Source organism: Mustela erminea, chromosome 14, assembly GCF_009829155.1.
Source record: "Mustela erminea isolate mMusErm1 chromosome 14, mMusErm1.Pri, whole genome shotgun sequence".
NCBI classification, from domain to species: Eukaryota; Metazoa; Chordata; class Mammalia; order Carnivora; family Mustelidae; genus Mustela; species Mustela erminea.
The window spans coordinates 72478302-72494279 of NC_045627.1; the positions used below are offsets into that span (position 1 = coordinate 72478302).

A 15978-nucleotide genomic window follows, 5' to 3' on the forward strand; every position below is an offset into this window, starting at 1 on the left:
AACAAGTGTGCTTCCAGCATTTCATTGATTCGCACTAAATCAGTCCCTCGATCATCCATCCGGTCAATTTTAACCTTGACCTCCCACAGCTGTACTGCTTTACTCAGTCCCAAAAAGTCCCTGCTTGTGCTGCTTATGAAGCAATAGTTAAGAGGAGAAACAAAGCCCATTCCTTTAAGAAAGATTCCGCCTCCTTTTTTATAAGCAAGCGCCTAATGGTAACTGGGGAGTCTCTACTAAGTCACTTTACTACTCAGCATTGGGAGAAGCTGCAGCGGCTGCTGTGGCTGTGGCTGCCGCCGCCGCCGCCGCCGCCGCCGCTGGTCTGAGGCTGCAGTGGGCTCCTGTGCAGCACTGCAGAACCCACACCTACAGAAGACACACACGTCTACTACCCTTGACACAAGAACGCCTTGCATCTCCCGCGGGTAAGCCGATCTTTTATCCATTTTGTCCAGAAACTGTGGGAAAGGGAATGATCATGGAAACGATGGCTCATCAGACATGCTTAAAATGGATTATGTTAATTTGTCTTCTTTGGGGAGGGGGTTGTTTAGATCTGTGAGTAGGAAATGCTCTATATAGTGGAGACTATTGTCTGATAAGTGCTCTTAACATACTTTTATTTATTTATTTTTGCTATTCATAAAAGGCTAACCTTGATGCATGCAGAAGCTTTTCATTTTTTTCTTTATAAATGCAAAAAAAAAAAATCCAGCCACTCCCAATATCTCTCTCAAATACTGCAGATATTTTTAAACACCAAATAAAATGACAGGCTGAGCATTTTCTAAATATTTTCTCACCAAAGTCAGGAAGCCTTCCCTTGATCCTTCAGGGGTATTTAAAAATCATAAGGCATGGTTAGATTTTGAGCAGATGGGAGATGGTGGTAGACTAAAATTTCTATAGCCTTAGTCCAGTGGAGAGAGAAAATGAGGATAAATGAATCACAGTTTGTGCCAACACAAGATTCATTTTCCACACTTCATATGTGGGAAGAGGAAACTACATTTTAATTAGCACATTTTTAGGGAAGAAAGAGGGGATGAGGCTAAGGGGGATGGCATGAAGTATTTGAGGGGGAAGAGTCTGCAGAGGAGGAAGGAAATGAAGTGGACCGTCGCCAGGGCCTTGGAAACGAAGGGAGATAAGGGTGGGGAATGAAGTTTGTTCTGTTTGGTAGGGTGGGGTTGACTCCAGGGACCATGAATAACCAGAATGGCGCTTGGAGGGGTGTGCTTGCGAGTGGATGCGTGTCCGTGGAGGACACGTGTGCGGAAGGGATGTGCGAATCGTGGGTGGCAGAGAAAGGTGTGCATTACTGGGAGGTCTGTTTGGAGAACAGGTTGGAATGAGGAACGTGTCTGGGCGACGGAGGGGGAGGGGGCCCAGTGTCACCTGTGGATGGATCCACATCCCTGCTATCGCATCTCATGTTGCAAAGTTTACCCAGCCCCAAATTCATTTTGAAAGCTGGCGCTGCCTCCCTCGAGTCTTCCCCTCCAAGAAGCCAGCTCTCATAAGGTCACCAAGCCAGGGGCCAAAGTAGGGGTGAAGGCCCTCCACCGGCCTAAGTGGAGCCGGACTGAGGGCGCCCTTGCCCGGCCCCTCTGGGGAGGTGAGTAGGGGGAGGAAGCGCCGGAGAGGCAGTCCTCTGAGAAGAAAACCCAGGCCCCTCCTATGGGGGGCGCGCGGAGACTGAACCTTAGCCGTGGCCGCCCCCTGAAGACCCAGCTGCCAGAGCAGGCGGCAGGGGTTGACCGAAAGCTGCGGCTCAGCCTAGGGGCGGAGACGGCTCGCTCAGGTTAGGGTGGGCGACATTTCTGAGGCGTCCCTCCTCCTCCTCCTCCTCCTGTTAGTCGGGTTTCCGTCGGGGTTATTTCCCCCTCTGACGCTCAGGGGACGCCACGGATCGGAACTGCATAGCCGGAGGAGGACGCCGAAGAGGTGCCAGGCAGCCGCCTAGCGCCAGGCCCTCCCCGAGGCCCGGCCGGCCGGTAGGTCCTTGCGGCCGCGGCTACACAGATGTGGTTAGAGGGCGGGGAGGGGGCCGAAGCCGCTGGAGGCAAGGCTCGCGAGGGGCGCGAGGGGCCGCAAGGGGCGGAGCCTTGAGGAGGTGGCACCGAGAACGTCCTGTGATTCTGAGGGGCGGGGTCAGGACGCTCGGGGGGCCCAAAGGGCGGGACCAGGGGCGTTCGGGGGTGCGAGGGGCGGAGCCAGAGGCGCTTGGGGGCCTATGGGCGGGGATTGGGGCGGGGCTTAGGGGCGGGGCCAAAGGACGCTCCGGGGGCGTTCGGCCAGTCCCGCCAGAGCGCGAGCGGCCCGCTGGTAACGGTCGCTGGGTCGAGGGGCGGGAGGGGAAGGAAGGGGGTTTAAATTATTTTCTTCAGAAACAGTGAGCGAGAGCTAGAGGCATCGCGACCCAGGTGTCGCCGCTTCCTGCTACCGAGGGCTCGGCGCCCAGGTCCCTCCCTCCTCACGCCCCCTCCCCTTGTGTCCTCCCCTGTGGAGCTTTGCGGCGCTTAAGAGGCAGCGGCGGCGGATCGAGCGGCCGCTGCAGCTCCCGCGGCCGCGGAGAAGGAGGAAGGGGAGCACAAAGCCAGCTGCGCGAGGCGAGCTGCGAGGTAATCCTGAGGGGAGAGAAGGCGCCGTCGTCGAGCCCCTCCTCCCAGCGGGGATGGCCTGCGCCCGCGCTGGCTGGGCGGTGGGACCCTTCCTGGGGGTCGCGCGGGGGCGGGGAGTGCGGGGGCTTGCGGGGCCGAGGGGACTTCCCATTGGCTGTCCCCTGCGTCCTCAGGTGAACTTCTTCTTCCCGGGGGGCCGGAATGGGAGCCTTGGGCTGGTCCGAGGGGAGTGGACCCGAGGGGGAGGGCCCCTTGGCGCCGCCGGGTGGGCCCGACTCTTGGGCGTCCTCTGGTTTCTCTCGAGAGGGTAAAGGAGTTCTGAAAATCAAGAGCTCGTTGAAGCGTGGGTGACCTGGGGACCTTAAGCTCTGAAGGTGTGCCCCCGAGGTGGCCGCGCTCGGAGAAGGTGGAGGTAAGGGAAGGAAGGTTGGTTGGTTTTGTTTTTCCTCATTTTAAAAAACTTGTGTTACTAATTGAAAGCGTTCAGCCACCTCTCTCCTGTAGTCCGCGTGCCCCGTCCTCCCAGCGCGCGCACACACCCCTACGAACACCTACACGTTAAGGTTGTGCTTCCTGCCTGGGGTGACAAGCAGAGTTGGCAGCAGGTCTCCTTTGCTGGTGTTTGGGGCACGTCCAGCCTCTTTGGAGGTATGCTGTTACAGCTGAGGCAAGACCACAGAGACAGGTAGAATAAGCTAGGCCTTTATTAAATTGGCAAGAATGGCCTTAGGTGAACTTTTTTGTTGCAGAGATTTAATTGCAAGTAGGTGCCCGGTTAAAATGGGAGCGTAGTCAAACCACTAATTTCTTTGGCACTTGTGCTTTTGCCACTGACCACTGTAGTGGTAAGGAGAGAAGTGGAATTCAGCTCAACCAGGAGGCTTTGAGTTGGGATTATATACAAGTGTGGTGAAGGAGTTGATAAGATCCTAGGGGTTGGAACCAGCTACGTCAACGTGTGTGCATGTTTATGTTAAATTATACAATATTTCTGATTTAGCAGTATGAAATGATTGCTTTTCTTGGAATGAAGTGCCTGTACATTGTGCTTAGTATATCCCAATTTGGGCTTCAGAAGACTTTCAAGAGAGCATTGGCAAAGAGTAAGAGTGCAGGGTAACCCGTCGTTAAATTAAGTTGCTTGACTATTAAAAAATTGGTGTAAGTAAGGTATGGTACCAACTCATTTGTAGCCTTACTTTTGGAGCATATGTGTAAAGTTTTTTGTATTCAAATCTTGATTGCATTTTAATTGACCTGTAACGTGTTTTCCTTTGCTTAAATTGACCTGATTAATTTTGCAGAGGGAGGGCCAGGAAAAAAATGGCCACTTTGGCTACATTTAATTTTTCATCTTTTTAAAGAGTTCGCTTTTTTCTCTTCCCACTTTTTTTCTTCTGATTTTATTTATTTGAGAGAAAGCAAGTGGGAGAGTGAGCAGGAGCTGGGGAAGGGGGCATTGGGAGAGGGAGAAGCCGACTCTCCTTGGAGCCAGGAGTGTGATGCGGTACTAGATCCCCAGACTCTGGGATCATGACCTGAGCCAAAGGCAGACCGTTAACCGACTAAACCACCCAGGTGCCCGATCCAAAGAGTTCATTCTTTAAATTAACCTCAGGTGCTGGCATGTTGGTAGAAGTTTTTAAAGAACAAGCGTCCTATCAATCTTGAATGTCTCAATTTAAATGCAAACTAAGAGATAATTGGTCATGGGGCATTCAATATGTTGTAGCTTTTTTACATGTATGCTAACAGGTTTGTTAACATTTGACATGACAGGTGACCATGGGAAATTTATTTTGCATAATAGAAGGATTGTATTTCAAAATGTTTTACATTCTAAAAATGAAAATATTGTACACTTCTATTTCTAATTCCTTTTTTCAATAATGCTGTACTGGGAAGGATGTGCTTCACTCGGTGATGTTTAAAGTGTGCATTTGGTCTTTGTAAAACCAGAATGTCTTTTGAGACTAAGATGACATAACGTCATCTCCTTCACACAGCCCTAAAATCTGGACTCAGGGTGGGGTTCAACTTGTGCAGTTGTGAGGCTTCCTGAAGTAGGTGTATCATGTCTTGTTTTGTTACACCTACACAGCCTACACAGATTGTTAGCTGTTTCATTTGTTCTGTGGCAAAGCATTTGGTTAGCAGTACTGGGCAGCACTTACGCATGTCATCAGGGTATGAGAAGCATTTTTATTGAGGGAAGAAATTCTATAAAAGCATAGAAACCCAAATCTGAACAAATTCAGCTTGTAGAGTGTTGGGGAATGATAGTATCATAATACTGAGTTGTTTTATATAAAGTGTTTACAGTATAGTCTGATATTCAGTAAAGCGTTTTGTGTGTTTATCATCATTAGTATATAAAATGGGTCGTTTCAAAAGTTGGTTATATCACACTACATAGCAAGTGAAGACGAAGCAAATATTTGTAAGAACCCATATTTCCTCTACCTCTGTGCCAGACAGAGTTTTATATGATTTAATTAATTTTTCACGACAACCCAGTGACACAGGCTGGTTCTGAACCCATAGTCTGACTGTAGAGTGTAACTACTGGGCCCTGCTATTATACTTGCAGTAGTAGTTACAAATTGGTGAAAGGTCCTCCATGTATTTCCAAGACTGCAGGTGTATGTATGCCTTTGTGTTGTTTAGCCACACCCTTTTGTATTAATACCACCAACAGGTTGTTTAAATATGATGGGTGGGTGATTAATCTGCATTAAATAGGATCACCTTTTGACTTTGGAAGAGGATTCTCTTTTGATAAGTTTAGCTAAGATACTATATATGGAATAGAGTATGTTATCTTTTTTAATTACGATAATTAAAGCCCTTTTTATTTTTATTTATTTATTTGTTTTTGTTAAAGCTTGCCAATGTGTTGGGGCCCACCAGGCCCAACAGGCACTAGTTTCCCTTGGAGAGTTTCTGCTTCTGCACTGAATCAGTAGGGTTGATCTTTTGATTATCAGCATCATATCAAGCTAAGATGGATTTTTAACTTAAATTTGTTCTAAATTCTACCTGAGTTGCCTCCTAAAATTAGCTTTAAGATATAACTACGATTTGTACTTTGTCACATCCTCACTGAATTGTGTGTTGCTGCTTCACCAATGTAGTTGATAGGTCCAGCAAATAAATTACAACCTAATTTAGGAGCTGGTTTAAGTAATGTTTAGAATTATTGTAGAGAACTGAAATGTCCTTTTGTTGACAGTTTAGTGAAATGCAATGTTAGGAAAAAAATGTTTAAAAACAAGCATATGTTGAATTAAGAAAGCCCAAGCTGTATTGAAGACCCAGGTTACTAACCTGTTTCTCACATACATAAATACTAAATTTTTTAGCTAGAATTAATATTCAGTGCTGTTTCCAAATTCTTTGGAAATGCTAAATATGTAGAGTTTGAATAGGAGAAAGTTTTAAATGTCTAATCAGAGTACTATTCCTTCTTTTAAACATGGACACCTTATTTTAAATTAATTAAGGAGTCGTAGACTGTATTAGGTCATTGAGGTTCAAAATGAGTGCCCTGATACTTTCCTGTCTTTTGTATTAATGGTTTATCATTTGAACTCGTTTTTTAAAGATTTTATTTATTTGACAGAGAGAGACCGCAAGTAGGCAGAGAGGCAGGCAGAGAGAGAGGGAAGCAGGTTCCCCGCTGAGCAGAGAGCCTGATGCGGGGCTCCATCCCAGGACCCTGTGACCACCACGCGAGCCAAAGGCAGAGGCCCAACCCACCGAGCCACCCAGGCGCCCCAGTGGTTTATCATTTGATCTTGGGGTCCATTCCAGTGTATTTTATAGATGAGATTGTTGTGAAGTCTTTCGGGTTCTGCATGTGCCTAAGCTCTCATGGCCAAGAGCCAAGACAAACTCAAATTTTTACTGTAATGGATTGTATATATTTAGAATCCTTTATATCATACAGGTTAGAAGTCTTTCACTGACTGTGTCTTGAAAGAAAACATGTCTGTTAACTCTTACATATCCCTTATATGTAGTAAGTAGATGAATTTAATTTTTTCCTTTTAGCAGTAGGTAGTTATGGACACACATTTATAACCATCCTACCTGAGGGTGGTTACTACCTTTCATGTAAAGTTAAAAATTATTCACCTGGCATTCATTCAGTAAATAATTTGAGTATGAACAATTTTAACTGCAAATTGTGTTAATTAAAATTAAGTGTTACAGGAAAAAAAGGTTTGTGGGCTCTTTATTTCATGTGCATTTTAATAATACCGATCTTTTATATCTGGTCAGGTTTCAAAATGCAGTTCAAAATTAAGTTAATTGCACAGTTGAACACATATTTGAATGTTAAGATGGTACTGTTTAACTTACCATAGAAACTTAGGTGATAGTACAAATGAGAATCAGTCTCATGTTTCTTAAACTAATTTTTGTTAGATATCTGAAAAGCTGCATTAATAATCTCCCAGGTTTCTAGGATATTACTACACGACAGAGTAATTTAATGAGGAGTATCTTAGAAACCTTAAAAGAGTGAATGTGGCTTTCAGTGTTATCTAGTATAACCCAAAAAGTAGTAACATGATCACCAAAAGGTATAAAATGAATGAAACCCATCTTTGATATTAAAAGGCTTATTGCTCTTATAAATTTCCTTCTTAGGAAGATAGTATAGACTGGTTTTTAACCGCCAAAGCTGAATGTTATCGTATAAGCTTTGATGTGCAGTTACATCTTTATAATGAGTTTAGATCTAAATTGAACTTTCACCTGATAACAGACTTACCTGCATTGCCACCATATATGCCTTACATTTACTTGTTTTTAAAAGGTGGTGATAAAGCTTAATGGGAAATAGTAAGACCTCCCTGGTTTAAGATGAACTTTGAAGCCTTTTTGTTTCAAATTGTCCATAACTAGGCTTGGGGACATTGGCGTATGGGCAGTACATTAACTAGCATTTAAGATTGCTACCTCATCAAACAAGACTATAGTTTGAACCTGGGATGATCAAACTCACTTTTTCTGCAGTAGATCTACATGACTTCCATAGGATAACAGTTTCTCACAACTAGCCAGGCAGGGGTGGTTAAAACACTTTTTGGAAGCTTAAGGGCAAATGACATAATGTTCTTAAAAACCAGTGTCTCAAGAAATACACTGTATATATTAATAAAACTTTTAATTTTAATGCTCCCAAGGTGCATTAAGGCAAGTGGACATTAAGGCACGCATTTGGTTAAGCAAGATGGAAATCTAACTGCAGGTGACATACATGAAATTGTCACTGCATTCTTTTTGCTACTCATCATACTCCTTTAAATTTATTCTTATAATTTTTTTAACTCCCCCATGCCCTTACCTCTTTGGAAGAGGAAAGGACAGTGCAGGTATGAGTTCAGGAGACTGTTTAATTCCACTCCCAGGCTATTGTTGGTTGCCTGCTAGGGGAGCTGGAATTCCAACAATGTAGAAGGCAATCAGGTTGGAGAAGTGCTGAGTTTTTCAGTATCTTGGGACTTGGTGTATACCTTTAATTTGTCACCATCAGCAATGTTTCTGTGACGCTCTTCCACAATGGCTCAGTTATCCTGTACAAGGACAGCATTTCCTTTTTCCTTTTTCCATACAATATTCTCATCCTGTCATCTTTTGATCTGGAATGACTAAATGCCATACCAAAAAAAAAAAAAAAATTTGGGTTTATTCCGTATCCTCACGGAGAGGATACAGGTTTACTTGGTATGTCTGAAGACATGTATTTTGGGATTACGTCCCAAATTAAAGGGTCTCTTTAAGAATGCTGTTTTTAATCCTTCAGAAATTAGAGCTAGCCGCTGTTAGCGGCATTGCCATTTCTGATCTCATCTGTCTTATTAGGCTCCCCTTACAGAGTCTTTTCATTACTTTCTTAATGTCTGGGGAGAAGGGGTTGGGGAATGATGATGGTCACAGCTCAAGTGGAGTGGTGAATGGGCTTTAAGTGCATAGGACAAGTGGCGCAGAGAGTGGAAAGGGGAAAGAGATAGGTAATGAAGTTGATATATTGGTCTTATTCCTTGTCCCCGCTCCCCCCCTTTTTTCTTTTTTAATCTTTAAAACCGTTTTCTTTCCACCTTACCTTCCTCCTATGCCTTTTATTGCCAGGACTGAGTTTTAGCTCTTCTAGAGAAAGGTGAAATGTTCAAGGTGATTCCCATCTGATGCTGAAAAGTTTGGCTTTTAGCTAGAAAGTTGACTAAAAGGAATTGCCTTCCATTCCTCTTTACAACTGTCTTTTTTCTAAATTTCAAGAAAAGATCTCTGAAACGGAAGTGTGAGAAACCTTACTTACAATGTAATAGTTGGGAGCCATTATGCATTAAAATTAAAATACATATTATTAATCAGAAATCATATTGTTTAAGCACTTTTTTGCAAAACTGAATCTACAGTAATTTTGTGTTAGGATGTTTCTTTTTAAGTGGGTGTCAAAAATTATTTTTAACCAAAAAATGTTGAAAGTAATATGAAAGTAATCTTCTGTCTTAGTGAATGTTGATAAAAAAAAATCATAGTTCTCTAAACTATTATCACTAAATACTCTGATGAAATACTAGATAGACAATGATTTGGTCACTGAAAGACTGTCACCTCTAAAGCAGAATGTAATAGGAACGGAACACTTTATACTTGAATAAGAACAGTGTATCTATCTGCTTGACCTAGTGAAGGCACTGAAAAGCTGATTACTTGGTAATCACTCAAGTTGGGTGATTTTGTGTTTGATGTTTTTATAATCTGAATTTTGCTGGGCTCTTGAAGAGTGTCTGGTTGGACCATCAGCTTTTGATGAATGCATTTCTGGAGGGATTGTGACTATCAGAGTGCTTTGAAGAGAGAAACCCTGTTTTGTGTCCTACCTGACTGTCACAGAACATGCTTCTTGGAGGTAGTTTAATTTGGGATTTGGGCTCAAAGGGAAGAGTGCCATCTACTGAGTGGCCAGCATCAAGTAGAGCAGCCCCACGTTTTTCTCACAGAACTCTCAGCTGGCTCCTGGAGTAAACCAGACTCCACTGACGAATTTGACAGGATTTTAGTACCAAATAGACTTGTGGCTTGCTTAATTTTAATTACTTTATTATCAGGAGGCCTAAACACATGGTGGATAACTAAATCACCACTTGTTGGATTACATGGGAAAGGAGAAACTTCAAGAAGTTGTTGAGACTTTATATTAAATAATAGTGTAGTCATGGTGAAATCATTATTAACTCAAAAGTGCTAAAGACAGTTATTTTAGTAAGGCATGTTTCATAAGTGGTTCCGGTATTCATGGCTTCTGCAGACAATGATGATGTTGTTTAAAATTTGGTCCTAAAATAAAAAAAAGCATTTGTTTAACTAGAGGTAAGGGTTTTAAGAGTATTTGAATACTTTATTTTTTTTCTTTTTTACTTTGTCTCCCTTTCTAAGGCAGTGATTCCTCCTTGAGTGATTTCAGTGTTTCAGAGTGGGTTTTATTGTTGTTTTGCTTTACTCCAGTGATCTTATGTTTTGTTTTGCCAAGTTTTTCCTAACTTCCGGAGACTGCCGGTGGTAGTAGTCATGGGTAGAACAGGAGGTCACAGAACCAGATGTAGGTCAGTGGAGGTTTATGATACCTGGAGTAGGCCTGTCGAAGCCAGACAAGAAGGAACTCTGACAATATGAATTGAAAGGAAGCTTTGAAATTATGATAATATCTTTGTTGTTACATATCAGATATAATTAATCAGTAACCATTTTTCTCAGCCCTTAAAACCTCCCAAGGATCCCATTAAGCACTTTACATAAATTATCTGGAATTTATTTAAGTAACTTGCCCAAGATCGTACAGTTGATAAGTGGCAGAGCCAAGGTTTGAGCCTAGGGCTAACTCCTTTAAATGGGATGCTGTACTGCTCATTTATTTAAGCTCTTTCTTGTTGGTGACTGCACAAAAGGCTTGAACCATGATTATAATAGTATTTATGCCTCTGCTGGGAAGTACTGGTAGTTTTTTGTTTTGTTTGCTTGTTTTTTTTTAAAAGATTTTATTTATTTATTTGAGAGAGAAAGCAAGTGAGCACCAGCAGAAGGGAGAGGGAGAAGCAGACTCCCCGCTGAGCAGAGAGCCTGATGGGGGGCTATATCCCAGGAATCTGGTATCATGACCTGAGCTGAAGGCAGATGCTTAACCCATTGAGCCACTAGGTGCCCCCTCTTTGTTTTTTAAAAAGGTGATGAAATGGGTTCATAGGATTGAATTTCAGCAGGATCAGGAAGTATATAGGAGATAGACCTTCAAATACTTGCTATTTGGTTTTATCTAAAATAGTAATTTCTTTGTTCCTTTTGCTATGTTATTTATTAATTTAAAAACCATAAGAAAAGTTTAATTGAAACAGTGAATTGTTTCATGTTGCTTAAAATGTGCTACTTTATGGGAGGAGGGTTTGAGTTACAGAAGGGTTTTAGGCTGGAGTTCTGGTGGAGTTGCAGTTGGGGGCAAGTAGAGGGATGTGTTCGTGGCCTTTCTGTATTTTGCTTGCTCCTAAATATTTTTAAGTAGTAGTACTTTTTAATGTGACAATAATATCCCATATCCACAGCACAATAAAATTCAGCCATGTGCCAGTCTGAGATCTTGGGGGAACTTCAATTTGTTGTGCACAGCAAGTGTGCTCTGAGAACCAAACGAGTATCATAACTCTCATATATGTACTAATAGTTTTGGATGCATGTATCCTCTCAATTAAGAGTTATTTAATACCTACTATTAGAGAGTGCTTTTGGCTTTTAAAACCTATTTTGACCTTAAAGGATATCTTTATTACTTTCGCAGGTTGGGAATCATTGTTTGGTAAAACCAAAAACTTCTAAAATTGCAGTTCAGTGATGGTTGTGCTGTGTATTCTAAATCCAGTCACTCCTTAAGGCCTCTAACTCTTCCCTTTCATATGTGAGAGAATTACGTTTTGCCTTCCAGAAAACCCCTGTAGGAATATCAATTACATAACTCCTTGGATTCTGACCTTATATTCTAGTCAAAGGTAGAAAAAGTCACCAACAACTAAGATGACAACACAAACGATGTTCCTTGTCAGTGTGTGATGAATGCTGAATAGCAGGTACAGAGAACAAAGACTATATAGGTCTTCACATCAAGAAAGGGCCCCCAGAGATGGTGTGGTCAGAAAAAAATCTCAAGCAAAGAGGACAAGGGTGAGCCTTGAAAAGCAGGATAGGATTTCACTAGGTGCGGGCTGTGAAAGACATTACTGTTCATGAAAATACATATTTTTTCTATACCATTATGGGAGATGGTTTATAATCATGGTTCACAGTCTCTTTTCACTGTAAGGCACTTGAAGGCTACAGTATACTCTTATGAGTAATAGTGCCAAGGACACACCTCCCTCAAAGGTATATTAGAATATTGCAGGGATGGAAAGGAGAGGGTGGTGGTGAAGAGCATGTAGATTTTTTTTTTTTTTTTTTTTAGTAGGCTCCATGCCTAGCGTGGAGCCCAGCATGGTTCTGAACTCACAACCGTGAGATCAAGACTGGAACTGAAACCGAGAGTTGGTCGCTTAACCGACTAAGCCACCCAGGCACCCCCGTCATATAGTTTTTAATAATACTCCTTATGAACCCCACATGAAAATGACTGGTTCACAGAAACATCCTAGTGCTGTTACTTTGAAGTAATGCTTAGGAAAGTTTGGTACTTGGAAGACTTTATAAATGCTCATCATTTCCAGTACTCAATAAGAAAAGCCTCCTTTTGAGAAGAGGTGTGCCTTTTTAAAAAAAAATCTGAATTTGTCCATCATTTACTTTGCCAAATACCAGAGTATAATTCTGTTGATGGCTCTGTTATATCTTTTAAATCCAATGTATGGATAGATAGCCTTATTGATACTATGAAATGTAATCATTTGTACTAAATTTTTGTTAATAATGTCTTGTTTTGGATTTTAAAGGATTTGTTCTGAGTATCTGAATTCTCTTAGATTTTGTAATGCTTATCACTTACTTTTTGAAAAATACTTAGTGTAACTATTCAGGATATTTTGAGCAAGTCGCTTTATTTCTCACTTTAGGTTTCTAATATAAATTATGTAGGGGTTGGGATAGATCATCTTAAGATCAATTGCATTTGAAGCTTCTGTGATTTTACTTCTAAGGAAGGTAAACTCCCCAATTAGTGGTTTTACTTGGAAGGTGGCCAAGAAACCTATGAGTGTACTGTGTGAAGTTCCTGAGAATGGATCTAATAGAAGGCCAAGATCATGAAAGTCTTTGGCTCTATATATATGTGGAAGTTGAGAAAAGCGTATCACTCCAGAATCCCCAGAGTTTATTTTAGTTCTTCAGAAGCTAAGGGCCCTTGGCAATGGACAATGGATAGATCCTTTTTGAGAACAATGAAATAAATAAGGATAGCCATTTTTCCTAAAGCAAAGTGTAGTAACATAATGGTATATTTTTCAAAAAGTGGTGTTTTTCCATTCCCATTCCATCTTTACTCTATTTAATATATTAGTTCCTTAAAAATATTTGACTTCTGTTTAGCTCTTCTTTTCTGAGCAACTTTGTTTCCTTTTATTTGTTCATTCATTTAGCAAATATTTACTGAACATTCATGATATGCCAGCCTGTTTTCTAAGGTTATGGGAATTCAGTAAGCAAAACAGAAGAACTGTCCAGTCCTAATGACATTTATATTCTTGAAGTAGAAACAAACAAGTAAAGTGTGGGTTGTACTGGTGTAAATGTTCTGGAGAGATACAGAGCTGGAAATAAAAATGGAGTATTTGGGTATATGGCAAGTTTAAATACAATGGCTAGGTGAAGCCTTCACTGAGGAGGAGACATGTGAGCAAAGACTTGAAGAAGGTAAGAATGTGTGTGATGAAAGGGGAAGATCGTGGCTGGTGGCGGTGGAGCGGGGGAAGCCCTGAGGCCCAAGAGTATTTGGCATGAATGAAACAGAATGAGGGATGAGTGTTGGGAAGCCATTGGATGACTTTGAAGAGGTGGGACATGATTTGACATAGGTTTTCAGAGGATTCTTTTGGCTGTGTTTGACACTAGGCCATAGTGGTGCAGTAATCTTGGTGAGAGATGATGTATATGATAGAGGTGGTCATATGTGATTGGGTTCTGGATATATTTGGATGATACAGACTGTGATTGGGTTCTGGATATATTTGGATGATACCGACAACAGGATTTGGCAACTGGGGTGTGTGTATATGTGAGTCAAACCTAAGACCAAGGTTTGGTGTCTAGGCAAAAGTTTGCAGGAAGAACAAGTTTGGGGAGCAAAGGGAATAGGAGTTCAGTTTGAGACCTATTAAGTTTGAAATGTCTGTTAGACATCCACTTGGAGATACTGAGTAGGAAGTTGCTGTGAGTGGAAATAGTTACTGCCCACTAGATAAACTTGATAGTTGTCATTATTTTCCTCTTTCACTTTTAAAAATTTGCATATTTAAACCCTTTGATGACCATAATAAACTTGACTGTAGTAAAGGCTTCATGTCTTAATGTTTTAAAGGGATTCTTTGTTAAGACCTTGAATTTACTTTAATGTCTAAAGACATTGGTCTCAAAGGAATTCTTTCTCTAGGCATAGCATAATTTGCTTTTAATCAGAATGCAAAACTATTGTTACTGCCCTTTGAAATGTGTGTGAATAGTTTGTTCTTCAAGAAGTTAATTTGGTTTAATGGTTAAAAATAGTAATGTATAGTTATTGTTATGACCCAGTACTTTTCCTAGGTATATACTTGGGAGAAGTGAAGACATATTGTTCACACAAAACACTTGTATGCTAATGTTCATAGCAGCAGTATTAACCTGAAAGTGGAAACATCCTGAAGGTCTGTCAGGTGACTAATGGATAAATATGGTATATCCATGCAATGGAATTTTTCCAGTCATAGAAAGGAATGAAATACTGACACATTCTGCAACATGGATGAATCTGGAAAACATGTTAAATGAAAGAAGCCAAACATGAAAGGTCACATATTATTCAGTTCCATTTATATGAAATGCACAGAATAGCCATACCCAGAAAGCAGATGAGTAGTTGCCAGGGCCTGAGGGGTAGGGGAAATAGGGAGTGACTGCTTAATGGGTACTGGGTTTCCCTGTGGGATGATGAAAAAGTTCTAAAACTAGATAAGGTTGATGGTTACACAACATTGTGAATATACTAAAAGCTACAGAATTGTACCATTAAAATAATGAGTTTTATGGTATGTGAATTATATCTTAACTTTTAAAAAAGATACCAAGAAAAAGAAGCATATGTGGGCACACGTGCACAACAATAACTAACACAATTTATGTGGACCTTATTTCTAAAATGGAACTGCTTTCTCAGTTGAAAGTTGATGAAGCAGGACTTAACCACTCTAAACCTGGTTTAGCTTGATTCACTTTGAGAGGCAGAGTTAAGATACTTAGATCATTCAGGTAGAAATCTGGAAGCAGTTTGTGATTCTATCCTAGGCAAGTCATAAGTGAGTTTAATATTTTTTTTTTAATACCTAATTTCAGGGGCACCTGGGTGGCTCAGTGGGTTAAAGCCTCTGCCTTTGACTCAGGTCGTGATCTCAGGGTTCTGGGATCGAGCCCCGCATCGGGCTCTCTGCTTGGCAGGGAGCTTGCTTCCTCTTCTCTCTCTGCCTGCCTCTCTGCCTACTTGTGATCTCTGTCTGTCAAATAAATAAATAAAATCTTAAAATAAATAAATAAATAAATACCTAATTTCATGGGGATGGTCTAGATAACACAAAAGAAAGCTCTAAGATGATCATTTCTGTGAGTCTCAGAGAACAGAGGCTAGTTTCTAAATAAATTTATTAGGTCTTAAGTCAATAAAGATGGCTTTTTCTCTATACCTATAATTTAAAAATATGGAGAACTCAGTTCCCAGTGATTGTTTTTTTTAGCCAACCCAAAATAATATTTCCCTTCTTAAAAACTTTTATTACCATCAGAGTTGCCTGCTGAGGAAGTAGATGAAAGGATTATCTTTAACTTTCCTACCACTTATTACTCTGTTATTTTTTAAAAAATGAGATATAATTCACATACCATAAAATATACCCCCTAATATTATTATGAAGAAATATATATATTCATATATTCTTTCATTGGAGTGAAAGCTTCTAGAGAACAGAGGTTCATATTACTTGGATGGTTTAACATGTTTTCAGCATTTTAAGGGAACACATGAACAAGACAAGAAGGATAGGACAGGGAGATAGGCACTTCTGTATAGCTGGTTCCAGCAGTAGCTTGAGAGCTGCGCTAAAGCAACAATTTAAAGGAA

The 15978-nt window shown here is 41.1% G+C and overlaps 1 protein-coding gene across 4 annotated transcripts in view; it reads left to right on the forward strand.

The window, feature by feature from the left end:
• Positions 1-206: 206 nt before the first annotated feature.
• The window catches only part of ADD3 (adducin 3), a 125060-nt gene continuing 109288 nt past the window's right edge, over positions 207-15978 (forward strand). For 3 of the 4 annotated variants that reach the window (XM_032314078.1, XM_032314076.1, XM_032314082.1), the window contains exon 1: positions 2289-2627. The gene's annotated coding sequence lies outside the window, so the exon portion shown is untranslated. Of the gene's footprint in view, positions 429-2288; positions 2628-15978 lie in introns of those variants that run through there. The other variant, XM_032314080.1, reaches the window with a different exon arrangement.